This window comes from Symphodus melops (assembly GCF_947650265.1).
Source record: "Symphodus melops genome assembly, chromosome: 18".
Lineage (NCBI taxonomy): Eukaryota > Metazoa > Chordata > Actinopteri > Labriformes > Labridae > Symphodus > Symphodus melops.
In genome coordinates, this window is record NC_136708.1 from 16,249,018 (window position 1) to 16,266,379 (window position 17,362).

General features: G+C 41.7%; 1 protein-coding gene across 1 annotated transcript in view; it reads left to right on the plus strand.

Annotated features, from left to right (window-relative positions):
• pag1 (phosphoprotein membrane anchor with glycosphingolipid microdomains 1) overlaps positions 1-17,362 on the plus strand; it is a 48,822-nt gene that overhangs the window by 16,181 nt on the left and 15,279 nt on the right. The window contains exon 2 of the mRNA XM_079367703.1: positions 16,049-16,084. The gene's annotated coding sequence lies outside the window, so the exon portion shown is untranslated. The remainder of the gene's footprint in view (positions 1-16,048; positions 16,085-17,362) is intronic.

The window sequence follows — 17,362 nt, forward strand, 5'->3', positions numbered from 1 at the left end:
GGCTAAACTAAGACATTAAACTAACCACCTCCCCTGATTCCCCCGCCTCCCCCTCAATAATATCACCACTGCTCCAGAAACATCACATCCCATTTGTTCAGATGTCAGCAAAGCCTGTTCACTTGGAGCATTTTCTTATTATTTAGCACTTTCTTCTACGCTGTCAAAGTGCATCCGCTGATGGTCTGAAGTTAGCATATAGCCCCCTCATTTTTTCCAGCACACTTAGCATGCTTGCGCTTCACGAAGTTGACAATGTCAGCCGAGCGTGCACATATTCAATCAAGAAGAATTTGCGGAAAAGCAGATCACAGTGCGGCTGAATTCAAGTCAGGACAAATGCACATCTGCTCATCTTTTCCTCTGAAAAAAACATGGCAACATTTTTTTTTCCACATATAGGCTGAAGTGTGTGTTACATTTGTTCCATGACATGCTTTTTTGGCTTCTGGGGTGGCTGTGGCTCAGTTGGTAGAGTCGTCGTCTCTCAATTGGAAGGTCGACGGTTCGATTCGATAAATGAAATGACTTACCCGATGGCCATATAACCAGCTATCAGTGTGAATGGGTAGGTGTGACTTGTAAAAGCGCTTTGAGTAGTTAGAAGAGTAGAAAAGCGCTGCAAGCTTCAGACCATTTACCATTTTCTTTGTCGATAGTCCCTGAATTCAGTCTTTATGGTGTCTTAGGCTTATAGCTGCATGCTAACAAATTGCAAGACTAAAGTATCAATATTGATCTAAAATTTCTCCATATTAGATAGCTGTAATTTGATCACTTGCCTTAGAGCACTGAGGAAAAGTGTATTTCTGTGTTTGTGTGTTTTTCATGTTATGCACCTATGATAGTGGCACCTATGATAGTGCAACTTATCTGTGGGAAGTCTCTCTCTCTCTCTCTCTCTCTGTGTGTGTGTGTGTGTGTGTGTGTGTGTGTGTGTGTGTGTGTGTGTGTGTGTGTGTGTGTGTGTGTGTGTGTGTGTGTGTGTGTGTGTGTGTGTGTGTGTGTGTGTGTGTGTGTGTGTGTGTGTGTGTGTGTGTGTGTGTGTGTGTGTGTGTGTGTGTGTGTGTGTGTGTGTGTGTGTGTGTGTGTGTGTGTGTGTGTTGTTCTGAAGATTCTGCATTATGTATGCTGTAATTTGATCACTTGCCTTAGAGCACTGAGGAAAAGTGTATTTCTGTGTTTGTGTGTTTTTCATGTTATGCACCTATGATAGTGGCACCTATGATAGTGCAACTTATCTGTGGGAAGTCTCTCTCTCTCTCTCTCTCTGTGTGTGTGTGTGTGTGTGTGTGTGTGTGTGTGTGTGTGTGTGTGTGTGTGTGTGTGTGTGTGTGTGTGTGTGTGTGTGTGTGTGTGTGTGTGTGTGTGTGTGTGTGTGTGTGTGTGTGTGTGTGTGTGTGTGTGTGTGTGTGTGTGTGTGTGTGTGTGTGTGTGTGTGTGTGTGTGTGTGTGTGTGTGTGTGTGTGTGTGTGTGTGTGTGTTGTTCTGAAGATTCTGCATTATCAACATCTTGGCAGAAAGCAAACGCTGCGTTCTGTTCATCGTCAAGGCCCTGTCGCCCCGGGTTACAGGGTTGCTATGGACTGGTTAGATGGAGAGACTGGCATCAGTGAAGAGCAAGCTTGGCATCCTGACTTTCTTCTCTTTTTTTCGCCATTCTCTCAAAGGGCATTTATACAGGCACAGGTTTTGATTAAAAGTCAAAGTAGGCTACTATTCCCCAACGATAGGTGCGTGATTTGCCAATGCTTCAATCAAAAAAAAACAAATTAAGGATCAGGAGGAAAGTTTCTGTGCTCATGAATATCTGCCCATTTCTTAAAATGCTGCATAAACATGGTGCAAACAATATGTTCAGCACTTTAATGAAGCGAGTGTGCGGTTTCTCTTCCCCTTACAGTGATTTCTATTCTGTCACAGTTAGATGACAAATTATCAGCACACATCCTGTTTGTTTCCAGTTATGGAGTTTCCTGGTGATGGATGGGTATGCATGTGCTGTGTACATGATTGAATCCTTTTAATAGCATTTCAGTGCTGAAATAATCACGACAGGCCTCTTGGATAGATGTTGTTTTAAGATATGTTGCGGTTGTAAAAAAAAGTATGTGTTAGAGAGAGAGAAAGAAAGAGAGAGGAAAGGGGTGGCGGTTTGAGGCGCCAGCAGAGAGGATATGTCTGGCAGCTGTGTCATTTTGCAGAGTAAAGGATTATGGGAGTATTACAACGAATGAGCAGAGGGACCCAGACACACAACTTTCGAGTGTGTGTGTGTGTGTTAGTTCAAGAACAAGTGAGAATGTGTGTCCTGCATGATCATTGCTCGGTTGCTGGCAGTGACTCGCTACTGTGGCATTCACAGCAGCTGGCAGGGCTTTAGTCACTGTCTACCTGGGACTTCATAACTTTAGATGCACAAAGTCATAGTACACAGAATTATGCACATTTTGCAGGCGTGTAAAGTCTGTAACTTAATCTAAACCTCAGAGCGTTTTTAATGTCTTCTTATTGCTGCATAGAACATTCATCGGCTGGGTTGTAAGAAGACGGCAACAATAGGGTTTATAACTCTATAAGCCGACCAGATATGTAAACACATATTTCTAGCCTCTAATAACCACAGGGTAACTGTACTTTCTATATATAAAACTATACTATACTACTATATTTTTACTAGAAAAATACTACACAAGTCTTGTTACGTTATAGTAGCGACTAATAGCTGTCAACAGCAGCCTCTTTTAAGTCGAGGGAACACTTGATCCTGATTGTAGTGAGTTGTTGCAATAACTTGTCACAATGCCAAACACACTCACCCACACACCCAAACATACACACACACACACACACACACACACTCTCACACACACACACACACACACACACACACACACACACACACACACACACACACACACACACACACACACACACACATACACACACAATGAATCCAGCCACTCGTCAGGGATCATCCATACGTAATATGTGTCTGTGTTTTCTTTATGTCTCATCTAAACTCGCTCTGACGCTGCACTTCTAAGTGGTTTGATTCCCAGCGATTCCCCCCCCCCACCCCCCCTCCTGAGTGCTGTTTTTTATTTCTAAGCCTCAGAGGAACAAGATGCTTCGGTGTGACGCAGCCCGCAGAGTGATAACAAGATCTGAGCAGAGGGTGTGACCTCGAGAGGGATGTTAAGCTTTTTTTTTTTTGATCCCTCAATGTTTATTACCATGAACACACTTGATGTGTCGCTGAACACACTCGATGTGTCGTTATACACTCTCGCATCACGGCATAAAACAGCCGTGGATGGAGGTAATACACACAAACATTAGAAAACAAAAACTACCTTTTCACATGCCATGTAGAGATTTGACCAAATCAACGAATTTGTCATTTTCATTTTCAAGCCATGATGCTGCATTTAAGCACCGGCAGACTTTAGGGCTGTCTGCACTGTCAGCAGTTCTTCTGTATGGGTCAGTGCATTAATGAACACCGTGTGTGTAGCAGGTGTGAGTCCGGATTGTAACATATGTCACATATCACACCTTTTTTCATACGTTTTGTCTTTGCTATTGCTCCTAACTTTTACGTTCCTAAAAATCTATATTCCCTCTGAAACTGTGTGACGCCCGAATCAGCAAATCCCAGGGGGATATTTATGGAGCTCATTACTGAATCATCATATGGATCAGCAGCAGCCCCCGCACGCATTGATCAATTATTCATCGGAGTCTGAGGTGAATAACAAGTGCTTCTGTGTTCAGTGAGGACTGTGCACTTGAGTTAAACTTAAGCTTGAGATATCAGGTCAGTAACTTCACATGAAGACTTTTTATTTTAGACTCACAAAGGTGCTGATTTTCTTGAGGGGGTAAATTAAATCTCCTGGGAGTTTTTTTGTGCTGCGGTACTCAATTCATGTCTTGTGCTGCTATCTTCAAACATGTCTGATCTCTTGAGGCTTTTTCTAAGGATTTTTTCCCCCCCTTGCACTCTTGTGGTGTTTCTATACAAATTGTGTCAGCATCCTTACGGCCAACTGTGCAAACTTCACCCATCGTTTAAAGCGGAAATAAACAAAGTTGCTAAACTTGCTAAATAAAGAATTCACCACTTGAGGCAATGGGAAGTCACCCTTTTTCAAAAGAGGCGACCTCTAATTCTTCCATGCCTTTCTTTGCAGACGTTGCGGGCAGTAGTCATGGGGTAAAACCAGCTGTTTATAAGGGGCCTGTCAGCAGAACAATAGCTGCTATAGCCACATGCAGGAAGATAACTTACTCTGCTAAGCTAAACAACAAAGCTAACCACAGGGCAAGGCCGGGAGAAGTCAAAACACAGGAAGCAAGCTGATGTTTACTTTCCCTCGTCTAGACTTTTTTTCCTCACTAATTAAGTAAAGAAGTCCCCTCGTGGATTGTCATTCTTTAAGAAAAGAGCGTTCAAGGTTACTTTTGGGTGTTTCATTGTTTTAGCAGCTTTTAAAATGAGCTGGTGTTTGACCCATTTGTGGCCCCCAGGTCTGTGTGCTGTGGTGTTAGCCTTACAGTAATCCCCCAGCGACCCAGAAAGTAATTTCTGGAGCAGCTGGTAATGCGGGCCATAGGCCTAATAACTTAACAATGGTGTCATATGGACGAGAAAGCGTTAAAGACGGCCAGGGGTTTGCTCTGAATCAGAGGACATCAATGAAAAGCACCATGTCAAATTTACAACTAACCCAAAACCTAACCGCCTACTTGATTTAATGTAGTCTGAGAATTCCTGAAGTGCATCTTGGGTATTTGATGTACAATAACTGTGTGTCTTAAATCAAACAGCGAGGATTGAAAGTGTGTGTGCGAGATCCAGAGGGCTTTAGGAACAGGAGAAAGGCTAATGTCATTTATCTGAGCCATGGAGAGGATTAGAGTGAAGTATTGTATGTCTATATGTGTGCATGTACTGTATATGTTTGTGTGTGTGTGTGTACATATATATGCATGTGTGAGTGCAACAATGAGTTGAGGGATGATAAGAATATGACTCTCTCTTTTCATACAACTTGAACCAGTCCCGGTTTAGTGCAGCTGCATCATTTTACCCATCGTTCTTCACACAGGATGCTTAGTACTAATCAAAAGGGTGAAGGGTTGACACATTTCCCAGCATGCATTTGCATTCCTCCAGCCTCTCATGGGGCCTTTTGGGGGACAGTGCAGGGACAATCCCAACTAACTACTGTGCTCTCTGGTGCATCTTTTTCCAGATGAGGCCATTCTCTCACGGCCGCAGATAAAGCACTTTGAAACTCTGTGTGTGTGTGTGTGTGTGTGTGTGTGTGTGTGTGTGGGTGGCCTGTTTACATTCCTCTAATTCCTCTCGGGAATCCCTCTTCTCCCCAGCTTATTTGCCTGGGAAGGTTAGGTCCACGTGTGCCTGTGTGTGTGCGTGTGTGTTTGTGTGCAGGATATTTTTAGACTCTTCCCTTGAATACAATTGGCAACTGTCCTCAACTCAGGGAGCTTAACCCTGATCAAACTTCAATACCTCCCAAACAGATCCACCCTGACACACTCTTTAACTTTTAGTTTTATCCTGTTGGTGTTGAAAGTTGGAATGTCCTATGTTTACAGTGTACACCTGAATGCAACGTTTTCTGACATTTGGCACTGATTGTCCACACATAGAGTCAACTGTGAGCATTTTGCAAATAGGTCCCACTCTTGGCTGTTGATTTCTAGGAAATCTTTTGGACAATTCATTTGTGGAAATTCTGGGGGTTGTTGATAAATGTAAGTGAACTGAAGGATGTTAAATTTGTGGATTAACTGGAAAATATTCCACAACAAATGTTTGTACTATAGGAACCGACGGGATGGCAGATTAATTGATGGGTCGTTCCAAACTGTGGTGATATCTAGGGAATCTTACACAACAAGTTTTGTCAAAGGGAATCAAGGGGATTTCAGATGTCATTTTTGTGGCCAAGCAGCTTATAGGACAAAATCTGCAATCTCTGCTCTGGCTCTGTTAATGCTGTTGATTCCTCCTCAGGAGATGAATTCATGCTCCTTGCCGTGACTGCTGACAGAAAACTGCCAGGCTTTTTCTATCTCTGCTTAATCTTCTGAAGCAACAATCACACAAAGTTAAGTTGGACCGTGGTCTTTTTTTTTTTTTAGGTTATTTTTTATTATCTTTTTTTGTTGGATTATAAATAACAGATACAAATGGGAGGACAGCTGACAGACAAGGATCAAATTACAACATGTTCTTGTAATTGACTTCCTCCTTTCTTTCATTCTCACCATCTACGTCAGCCAGCATCCTTTGTGCTCTGATAGCTTGATTAACAGTAATTGATATGTTGCTGATAGACTGTCAGGAAGTCCTTAGGTAACCAAGCCGTAAAGATAAGTCATTATCGCCGTAATATGATGTCATATGTGGCATTACACATTTCACCCAGACAGATATCACTAGAAGAAATCACCATCAGAAGCACTCGAGGGGTCAGAGCTGTGTGGTGTGTGTGTGTGTGTGTGTGTGTTGTGCAGTGTGATAAGTGTCGAGGGCTCTTCTAATGGGCTCACAGGAGTTAACTGTCAGGAGCATCAAGAGGTAATTTACAAAAGCTGTAATGTAATGGCTCTTGATATGTAGGGGTACTCTGGAAGAGTGTGTATTGTGTTAGAGTTTAGATGTGTGTGTGTGTTCAGAGTTGTGTGTATGTGGTAAAAAAAAAACCAAGAATGATGGAGAAAACAGCTGCTGCAGCTTCTTTTGAAACTTCACTGAGACTTAAGGTTTCCCCTTTAAAATGACACCTGTCTGCACTGTACTATTTGGGCGGCAGTATTCACTGCATAAAAGTCTGTGTCTGTATTCAGCTTACTTCTCCTCCTCAGTCCTTCTGTGTCAATCTATGAATAATATCAGTGAGTGTCACTCCAGTCCGTCCCACTCTCTCCGCGCATCTCGCCATATTATCCTTTCACCGTGTCAGGATGGATTTGCCTCTGGCCACCTCAGCTTTCCCTGAAAAGTGTCAGAGTGTGAAGGTGTCTCAGTTGCATTTTCCTCTCGCACTGACTGCTTTAATGTATTCTTTCACATTCTCTCCCTCCTTTTTTTTTTCTTTCTCTTTCTCCCTCCATCTCTCTCCGTCACGCTGATTTCTGTCCCCTGCTAATTGGTTCATCTCGACTCACTTGACTGTGTGTGTGTGTGTGTGTGTCTGTCAGGTTCTCTCTGTTATTTTTTATGCCTAACTTCTTGAGTGTGCCTCCATGTGTGTGCATGAATAATTATGCGCATGTGTGAGAGACTGACAGCAGATTTTCTGCAACCAGCCGGCAATGTGTTTACTGCTCTGTTGCACATTTAGTCAGTTCATTTGGTTTTCAGCTCTCCCTCGGGACACTCTGAGCCAACCCTGTTAACTGATCAGAGAGGGGCTGTGACAACCGCCACCCATTTGTTGATGAATATGTTTTTGTGTTATAACCCACTATATATTATTTGTTCACTGTTAAATGAATGTACTGCACTCAGCATCTCTAACGCACACATTTCAACTCTTTATAGCATGTTAGTTCAGGCCTTACAGAAATCTGAAGTCTTTTTACCTTATTATATGCCAGACTATCTATGAAATGTGATGTCATTGTTGTGTTATCTATGCAATAGTCTGAAATTGCCAATAAATGTTAAACAAGGGGAAGATATCCTGAATATATTTATTCAAATATTGAACTGTTCCTTTGGGAATAATAACAAAACCTACATTTCATGCACATAAAATGTATTGCTCGTTTTGAATCCTCCTCTCTCACCTGGAGTGCCTCTTCGTGACTGAAGACACTTCCTTCCAAACTACTAGAGTGAGATATATGGAAAACGCTTCAGCCTGTGAAATAAAGAATCAAATGGAAGTGGGGATAAAAACGGCGGACGGCTGATCCTTATTTACCTCCTGCAATCTTCGAGTTGCTCGGGCGTGCGGTGGTTGGATTTAACCAGAGATCCGAAGATGGCTGTCTGAAGGTTGCTTCTTCAGCATCCTCCCCCTCCTCCTGACTGTTGAAGAGGTTGCCATGAGTGTTTTGGCTGCAACCCCCCTCACCCCCTCAGCCACCCCGACTGTCCACCACCCCTCCCCCAGCTGCTGGTTCTGATTGCAGATTTGCCCTTTGAGCTCCTGCAGGCTTCCATATTTTACCATATCTTTATGGGATGGCAGACATGCTGAATATGTTTTGGTCTGGAGAGGGACAGAGGGCTAGGTGAGGACAGGGATGAATGGATAAACTGAGAAAGGTGGAGGAAGAAGAGATGGACGAAAAACAAAGACAGGAGGAGATAAAATTGTAAGAATAAGGGAAGATGGGAAGACGGTGTGCATGTGCAAAATTGACAATTTGTTTTTGTGACACATGAATTAGAGACATGTTCAAATATTGATGTCTGCGATAGGTAGACACCGATCAAACCTGCAAGACACCTCTTAAAAAAACAGAAACATATTCCAAGTATGTTATGTTTAAGATCTTAAGGGTAAAACTTTCTGATCTATTTTTGTACTTTTTAACTCATCGGAAGCAGACGTCCCCGCTTAGACACTTCAGAATGTAGTCCCCCTGTTGGTAAGGTAGGCGTGTATGCGTGTGTGTTGTGTGTGATATACAACAATCCCAGCCAGAAGACGTCCGTCTGAAAAATGTCTGGCTCCAAAAAGGTCAGAAGCTGCATCAGCACTCCTCTGCCTCCTTCCACTCCTACACTTTTTCACTCCTGACTCTCCCATGTTCTTTCTCTTCCTTTTCCTTAACCCCTCCTCAAATGCACACACACACACACACACACACACACACACACACACACACACACACACACACACACACACACACACACACACACACACACACACACACACACACACACACACACACACACACACACACACACACACAGCCATTAGCAAATGTCATATATCCCGATGTCGTGCAGGGTTGAAAGGGTCCGACCCCCTGCCATTTGCCTCGTCTTGGTCCTCTAATAAAGCAAGCCTAAGACGGATCACATTTCCATTTTGCTCCAGTTTGTTCCAGTTACTCTTCAGCTCACACACAAACGCATACAAACACAATTCCTATTCATTTTCCCGACGGTCCCATGCGCCTTTAGTCCAATGGGCTAGTGTCACAGAAGGAGATAAATGAAGCTGATGGCGAGCATCAGCCTCAACATTTAAAGGTGTGTGTCCTGAGAAAAAGGAAGAATTAGGTGTTCTTATTCATGAATCTTTCATAGGGGAAATGTGAGAGTAATTATTGTCAATGCGTCCACTCTGCAAATTTGCAAGTGTGAGACAGAGATGTGTCTCCAGGCATCTGTTGCATTTCATTAGCAGCTTTTAGAATAAAACACACACACACACACACACACACACACACACACACACACACACACACACACACACATGCACACACATAAAACATCCCTCATCCTATTCTGTCCACCCTGATAATCCCCTTTATCTTGGCAGCTATTCAACACATAAAGGCCGGTGCCACTGAATAATGATGTGGTTGTATCTGCTTCTCATTCACTCTAATGCTAATCTTCATCTGAAGGTGACAATGATGGAGAAATTGAATTCATGCAGCCGTTCAATAGGGGAAAAAATCTACGGTATTTCTAATTAGAAGTGTGAGTTTCTCTATTGTTGAAGTCTAGGAAAGAGTCTGTTTTTCATACAGTGTAATTTATAATTATAACGTCAAGCAAGACACTTGCTCAGACAGATGGAAGTAAACAACTGTTAGCCTCTCTGCTTAGCAGGCATGTCCTTATCCTCATCCTGAGATTCCCTGAGTTCAACAGTTGAACGACACCCCGCTACATGTGCTATCCCTCTATTAGTATTTGCCGAGATGGTCACTTACAACGTGAGTGACAATCCCTGGAATCATTTCAACAATCCATCTTTTTTTTTTTTTTTCACGCTCCCACTCACCATTTACATATTCAGATGACACGCCTGGCTGGTTTGTTTAATCACACATACTTGCTTCAGTGAACAATTACTGAAGTCGCTTTTGTTTTAGCATTTTAGCATTAGCTGAGCACCGGCACTGTCACAGAGCTAATCAATTTGAAACAATGGCAGAGATTTTGTTTACACAGGAGAATTAAAGTGCTCTGTATGGATGTGGTGGAAAAAAAAGACTTGTGTGGAATTGAGCTGAAGTTTGTTACATTTGTATTGAAGTGATGTTTGCTGCAGAAGCACGTCAGTCGAAGAAGTGAATAGAATTTTTTGTTGATCATGTTCAAAGGACAGCCGTGGTTTGGGGTGTTGCAGGCAGCCCTGCTTTCCACTGATAGGTGAAGTTCTTAACGCTGCACACACTTTAACGCTTCCTCTTTCCAAACAGCTGCGGTTTGCGAGTTGAAAACAAATTGAAATTGGAAGATTTATCATGGGTAAGGAAGGTGCCAGTAAGCAAGTCTGAAGAGAAAGCTGTTTGGATGAAAAGAAGTCGGCAAAGGAGAGAAGTGGAATTGAAATTGTAAGGCTTTAAGTGTTCTTTTTGTAGATTGTGTTAGTGCCTCGTACAGTCACACACTGTTGAGCTCAGCTGAACAAACACAACGAATCAAGTCCAGCAGATTGGAATGCAGAGCAGTGGCTTCGGGCATTATGGAAAAACAGCTATAAAAGATTAGATAAAGTCAACGAAATGAGGAAAAAGCTTACTAGAGGTGAAAAATAAATTATGCTGAATGATTTCCAGAAAGATCTTCGCTTTCTAAAATAAGGTAACCATGCTCTACTTGTGGTGAAAATACAGTGAAATTCAGAGCTTCAATATTGATGATACAGTCTCATTGAGTGGTGTTCATCCAATTAGAAATCAGTAGTTTCAGGCTCAGTAACGTTTCTCTTTACACCAAAAGCATCTGCAGAAACATCAGAGTCACCAGCGTCCTCGACTGGGAAGAAGAGGGAGAGGAAATGTCTCTTTCACATGCAGCCATGTGACATTAACTTCAGGCTGGCTCACACATGTGTTTACACTAACCATCCACATAACCACGCAGCCCCTTTGGACGGTAATGAATCTGCGAGGTCATTCAGAACACATAAACGTTTAGAGAGGGGATCTTTTATGATGAAGACTTAAGACACATGTTGCTGTTTCTGTGGCCTCACAACTGGGAGGGAATCAAGGGAACGGAAAATGTGGCCGAAATTTTGGAAACCAGATACTCCTGTTTACCATAAGACTACCCAGATATACAACGTGTTTTCATTGTACAAATTGTGAGAAGGAAAAGGAAACTACCCACATATGTGCAAATGCTCTGTATGGTGGAGGAATGAAAGGGGGGAAAAAAAGATGCTTGGTGTATCTTGTTAGATCTCCAGGGAGTGAAACGTTTATCTGCTTGGGGAAGACGCTTCATCTCTCGTTTACACGTCCCCAGTGGGAGATCGATGTAAAGGCCACTGTGAGCAGATATCGCTGCTCTAACTCTGTATGGATGAATATAAAACACATATCTGTATCTGTAATTTGAGAAAAGGGGAGGCAGGCTTGCTGAATTATGCAGTTTCAATTTCCCCTGTTAAGGGAAGATAAATCAATTTCTCATGCTAACACCATTAACCCTAAGGATGGGGCTGTGTTGCTATGGTAACACAAATGATGTCCCTTGGTTCGAAGCACCTGTTTTCATGCTTGTACAAGATTTCTGGCACACATTCAGAGACGGACACTGATTAGTAAATTAGATTGTCTGACACTAACTAGAATTTAAATATGATATAAAATCATAGACACACCTTCTCGCCACACTCATCATTTATGAACTAACGTTGGAATTAACTATTTGCACTTAACTTCATTTGATTCAACACACATTTCCATCATTATGCAAATGTTTTGTGTGCATTTTAATATATTTGCTCTGTCTCAGTCAGGGTATATGGTCCCTGTTGCACTGCAGCCTGTTAGGAGATGTTTTTCATTAACTGTCCCATGGGGCACGTGTGTCACTGCATCTATATACCTCTATGTATAGCATCGTCTCAGTTTGTTTCTTTTAGTGTCATTATAGTCTCAAGAGTCCCCCGCCTCTCTCTTTCTATCTTTCTTTGTCTTTCCTTTTCCCTCGTCTTCTGCTCTCTTGCCCCCTGGCAGCAGCCCACCATCCTCCATCTCCCCTCCCCCAATCCTCCCGTCCCCCACCATCCAAATGGCCTTGAGGTCAGGACACAAGATGGTCATTGGTCTGTGTTTCATGTGGTGCATTCATGCTCATTGTTTTTCTTTTGAAAAGATAATTGGAAGCCCCCCAAAAGCCCCTTGAAGGGAAACTGTGTGCAGATTTGATGATATATTTTACATTGACTGTATCATTACAACTCTCTCTGTAGGTTTACCATTTATTCTTTTGTGCATTTTACGAGTTTGCTTATAACTTCTGTCTTTGCCTCAACCACTTGAGCTGATTAGCATGCCATTGATTTCTTTTGCTAAACACAAATTTCAATAAAGGAGGCGGTCCCCCTCCTAAAACACTGGCAAGCTAACAATGCTAGAGCACTGTGCTTTACGCTAGCGGTGAGAAAGTGCAACGACCCTGAGGGTTTATGAGTTGTTGTGTTTTTTTTTTGTGCTTTCTCACTGCAGTTATGTCAAATGTAAGATATGCTAACCCAAAGTAGTAGTACTTTTGCATACAATGCATCCGTAACAATAGTTCACGATGCGTTTCCCTAAACGGTGCAAAAACGAAGTCTCTCATTGTTTGGAATAAACTTCGGTCATCACTTTCTTCTTTTTTTATTTCTCCAAATGCAACTTTGATCTTCCTTTTGTGCGGCATAAAATTGTTCGACTTCTGGAAGAAAGTTGAGTTTTTTTCTTTCTTTTTTTTCTCTTCTAAAAACTGGATTATTTATTATTGGGGAAATGCCTCAGGCAGTCTTCTGAGAAGCTTCCTGGGGCTCATTTCTCAGCAGCCATGCAGCTGTAAACCTTCCCTGCCTGTGTGCACCCAGCAGACCCTGCAGAGAGAGGGTGTCACATCTACAGAAAGTACAGCACTGCTTGCTGGTGGATGTTTTTTTTTTTATCTTTCTGATTTATCTTCTGCTGCTACCCAACAGCTTGTCCAACAGATGAACCTCAACTCCAATCACACACGCACACACACACACACTTGCCTTATTTTCTTTGCGCGGAAGGTTATGCTTTGATGGGACTTGTGGTTAGTCTCAGGTCTCTGTAAGTGTGTGTGTGTGTGTGTGCAGCTGTGTGAGGCCAGAAATTGGATTTGTGCCTCCAATTCCCAAAACACATTCCTATTCAAATGACTTTTCCAGTTAGTTTTTTTTTCTGTGGCATAAAACAGAAAACAGACACCCTGATTGTCTCTCCTCCGAGCTTCTGTTTTCTTTCATTATAGACTGAAATAAGGAGAATGACAGCATGAGGGAGTACAGTTGTAGCCCTTGGCCCTATCACATGGCGGTGGCCTGTTAGTTTTCCACACTAAAAAGATCCCAACGCTCTTATGGTTGCAATTTATCTAGATTTGAGGAAAGAATTATTCCTCAGAGGGAAGAACAGACATATTAATCTAATCGTATTTTAGAACACAGCAGTGAAAAATGTCAGAAATGCTATTTTAGGCTGGAAGTGTGTTTATATTGAACAGGTTGTTCGTCTGAGTTAAGAGGATGATTCACTTACATTTATCAAATGTGACTCAGGCTACAGGGAAAACATGGATGAGAGAGGACAGAGGAATATGCCTCAGAGCAACTTTAAAAGTGCGGTGTGATATTTTTACTGGGTATTTAATTCATTTAGGATTTACCTCCTGCTGGTCGAAGCTTTCGATGCTCTGAGCTGGGAGAAAAAAAACGCTGGTGTTTTAACAGAGCGCTGACTCTGTAATCTGGCGATAAACAAAGCGGCTCAGATCAAGCCACACAACTCTCTACTCGCCAATTAGCAAAAGTTTCATGCGCTGCTCTTTGACCTCTGGCTCTTCTGCCTACTCCTTTTCCATGATGAGAGAGCTACACATGAGCAAACACAGTGATACTGGTTAAAACTTTTAAAACTACTCAGGCTTACCTACCCTTGGGCCTCAGAGGCTCTGGATTCTGCCATGTTGCCTGTAATTGGTTAGCAGTAAGAGTTGTTTCTCTAAATATACAATTGTGATTTTGGGGCAGACATTTGAGTTTGAATATCAACATTATTTTTTTCAGCATTGCATAACCCACTTTTATTTTTTTGAATGTACAATTATAGAATATTAACTATTCTCTTAAGGTTTGCCTTTTGACAATAAAGATGACTTCGACTTGCTAATGATAACTGGTTTTAGCAAATTTGAGGTAGTAATAAAACCAGACTGTGTGTGTATATACAGTGAGTGTATGTGTGTGTATATATATATTTTTCTTATTTATTTTCTTTCTTTGTTTCTTTCTGTCTTTTTTTTGAACAACTTTTCAAATATCAAATGAATTCTAATACTATCAAACCTAGTCATTGTTGTTACTGGTTAAAGCTTCAAAAGAGCTGCTTTCTTCTCAGTTTTTTTTTCTGGTCATTATTAATTCATCATAGTTTTTGCAGTGTCTTTGTCAATTTGTTTAATGAATAATACATCTTAGGAAGGCACCCATCTGGTCAGATGGGTGAGCCCTGACTTAATGATTCACATTAAAAACGTTTTTACAGTTAACAGTTGCACACGTTTATTCAAACTGGACAGACCATGATTCAGCATTTAATGATACAGCCAACCTTACCCTGGTGAATTTACCTTATATAAATATGACAATATTTATGTTTACTAAACAGTGGCAAACACAGATCCAAATTAGAGTAAATGATTAAAGTAAATGACAAATACAAATCAGCTTGAGTCACGTGAAGTTGAATCTGAAAGTCACCTTGAAACAGCATTTTTCCTAAAAGAGAATTGATATCTCAAGTATCTCAGACACATTGTTTTTTTCTTTATGGCAGAATATTTGAAGTCTAACACTTGGTCATCTTCATAATCACTCTGTACATATGCAACAGGTGTGAAGACATCATCACACACACACACACACACACACACACACACACACACACACACACACACACACACACACACACACACACTCACACACACACTCACACTCTCAAACCAAACACATCCTTAAATACACAAACCACCTGCTGCTTCCTTATCCTCTACGGCATTAGTTGCATTCAAAACATTTTTGTGATTCCTTTTACCGGTACACTATATAAACAGTATTGATGGGAAGAACGGGGGGTTGTCATGGTGACACAGTGCTGTTGCCGCCAGTAATTATTCGGGTTTGAGTGCCAGAAGAGGCAGGCGCATGCACACACACATAGAATCAAGCTGGCACACAGCAGCAGCAGATAGTGACACCTGGACACGAGCCTGGCAGACAAACCATATAAGGACATTTATCAGGGATTGGCGATGATATGGGTGGAAGAATGCGCAGATTTTGACTAGAAATTGTTAGGACAGATTCATAATCATAGTGGGTTTGAAGACTGTGTATGTAACTGTTATGCACAACCTGTGTGAGTGAATAAAAAACTGAAGCCTGGAAGGAATATCCTGGATATCATGTGTTATCGGATACAATTCAGACATGACGTCACCTGGTTATTATCCTCTCTGTAACATAGCCAGCATGGTCAATAATTTGTGTGTGTGGGGGTATGTATTTCTTATGGAAGACTCTGACACACTTAAACACAATTTCAGCATTGTTCAAAGGAGTGTGTATGTGTGAGATGTTCTAGACAGCCTGTTGCCCAATATGCATTTGGTATCGGTATTTAAAACCACAAACACACTCCCAATTCCTCTGTCTCTCTCTCGCACACACACAGACACACACCCTCCAGGATAATATTCAGCTCAGTGCTTTCCTTCCACATCGCAGTAATCCCCCCCTTCTCGTTTTTTTTATCTGCTTTCTTCCAGGCAAGGCCGAGCTGACTAATCATCCAAGGTGTCAAGGTAAGGTTGTGTTTGCCTCTCACTAGCCACGCACACTGATAGCAACATGAACCCCTGTGTATTTTTCATCAGCGGGAAAACACAACCGGCGTTTCAACAAAAACAGGAATTCCTCAGTGTCCTTTGAAGAAGAAGTTAAAATTGGCTTCTGCGGCTCCCTCTGACTCTCTGCAAAACATCCCCTCGCTGCTAGAAGACGAGGAGAGCGTCCCCCCTGTTCCCACACTCCCTCGTCACATTAGCATATAGGCAGAGAAACACAATGGAGTTTTTTCACCAGCATCAGAAAACACATATTCTAATATGGGCACATTTACACATATAAGTTGCTTCAAACATCAGAGAAGAAGAGACAGAGTAAGATTGATGATCACCTTTAAATTCCTGCCAAAGTCGTTCCAATATTCCCGTAGAGAAAATTCCTCTGAGACTTTATATCCAAGTCCAGAAAATGCAACAAAACAATTCAGTATATATTTTTTGCACCCAATCCCATAGCAATGTACTAAACATGAGATTTTATATAAATAGTACTTAGTAAAGCTGCCGCTTGCAAGTACTATTTTCAAGCAGGGAAGAAGAGCATTGTGCTGCTAGCGCTGAGTGTTATGTTAGCAAGTCAAATACGAGCATTCATGGTCTTTACATCACATATGTTGCACCTCTCTTACACCCTTATTCATTGGCCCCCGATTCAAATCTTCTCCATGACAGTAGCCTTTACATAGTCATAATATTTACTATGCAGCTAGCTAGCAGCTTCTGTTTCAAAATGGCAAAGAACTGTGTGCTGCTAATCTAGAGTTTGATGTTAGCACAATGTGTGACAAGTTTTCAAATCATATCTTTTGGAATTTATTTTGAAATTTAAGTTCAGATGATTCTTACTGGTGAAACTTTAAAAGTAGTTTTCCTGTAAGGAAACACATTATGACGGGAGACGACTAGCTTACCTGCAGCTAACGTTAGTTTGTTCCTGTTTTTTGAGCTGCTGTAACAACCAAATTTCAACCACTGGCGGATCAATAAAGTTTATCCTCCTCCTTATCCTTGTGTGGTACAATTTTTTGTAAGGGGGAGGATTCCTTAAGTATACTCTGCCAGGCCATGCAAGAATGATCACTTCAAACATAAATCACTCCCTTACAGTGTTAGCCTCGTAAACTATAATACAATACAATAAAAACATGAATATTTCATTATCATATTAGTGTGGCATGGACAATCAGTATTAGCAGTCTATGGTATTAGCATGTAATCAAGCCTAGGTAGGCTGCC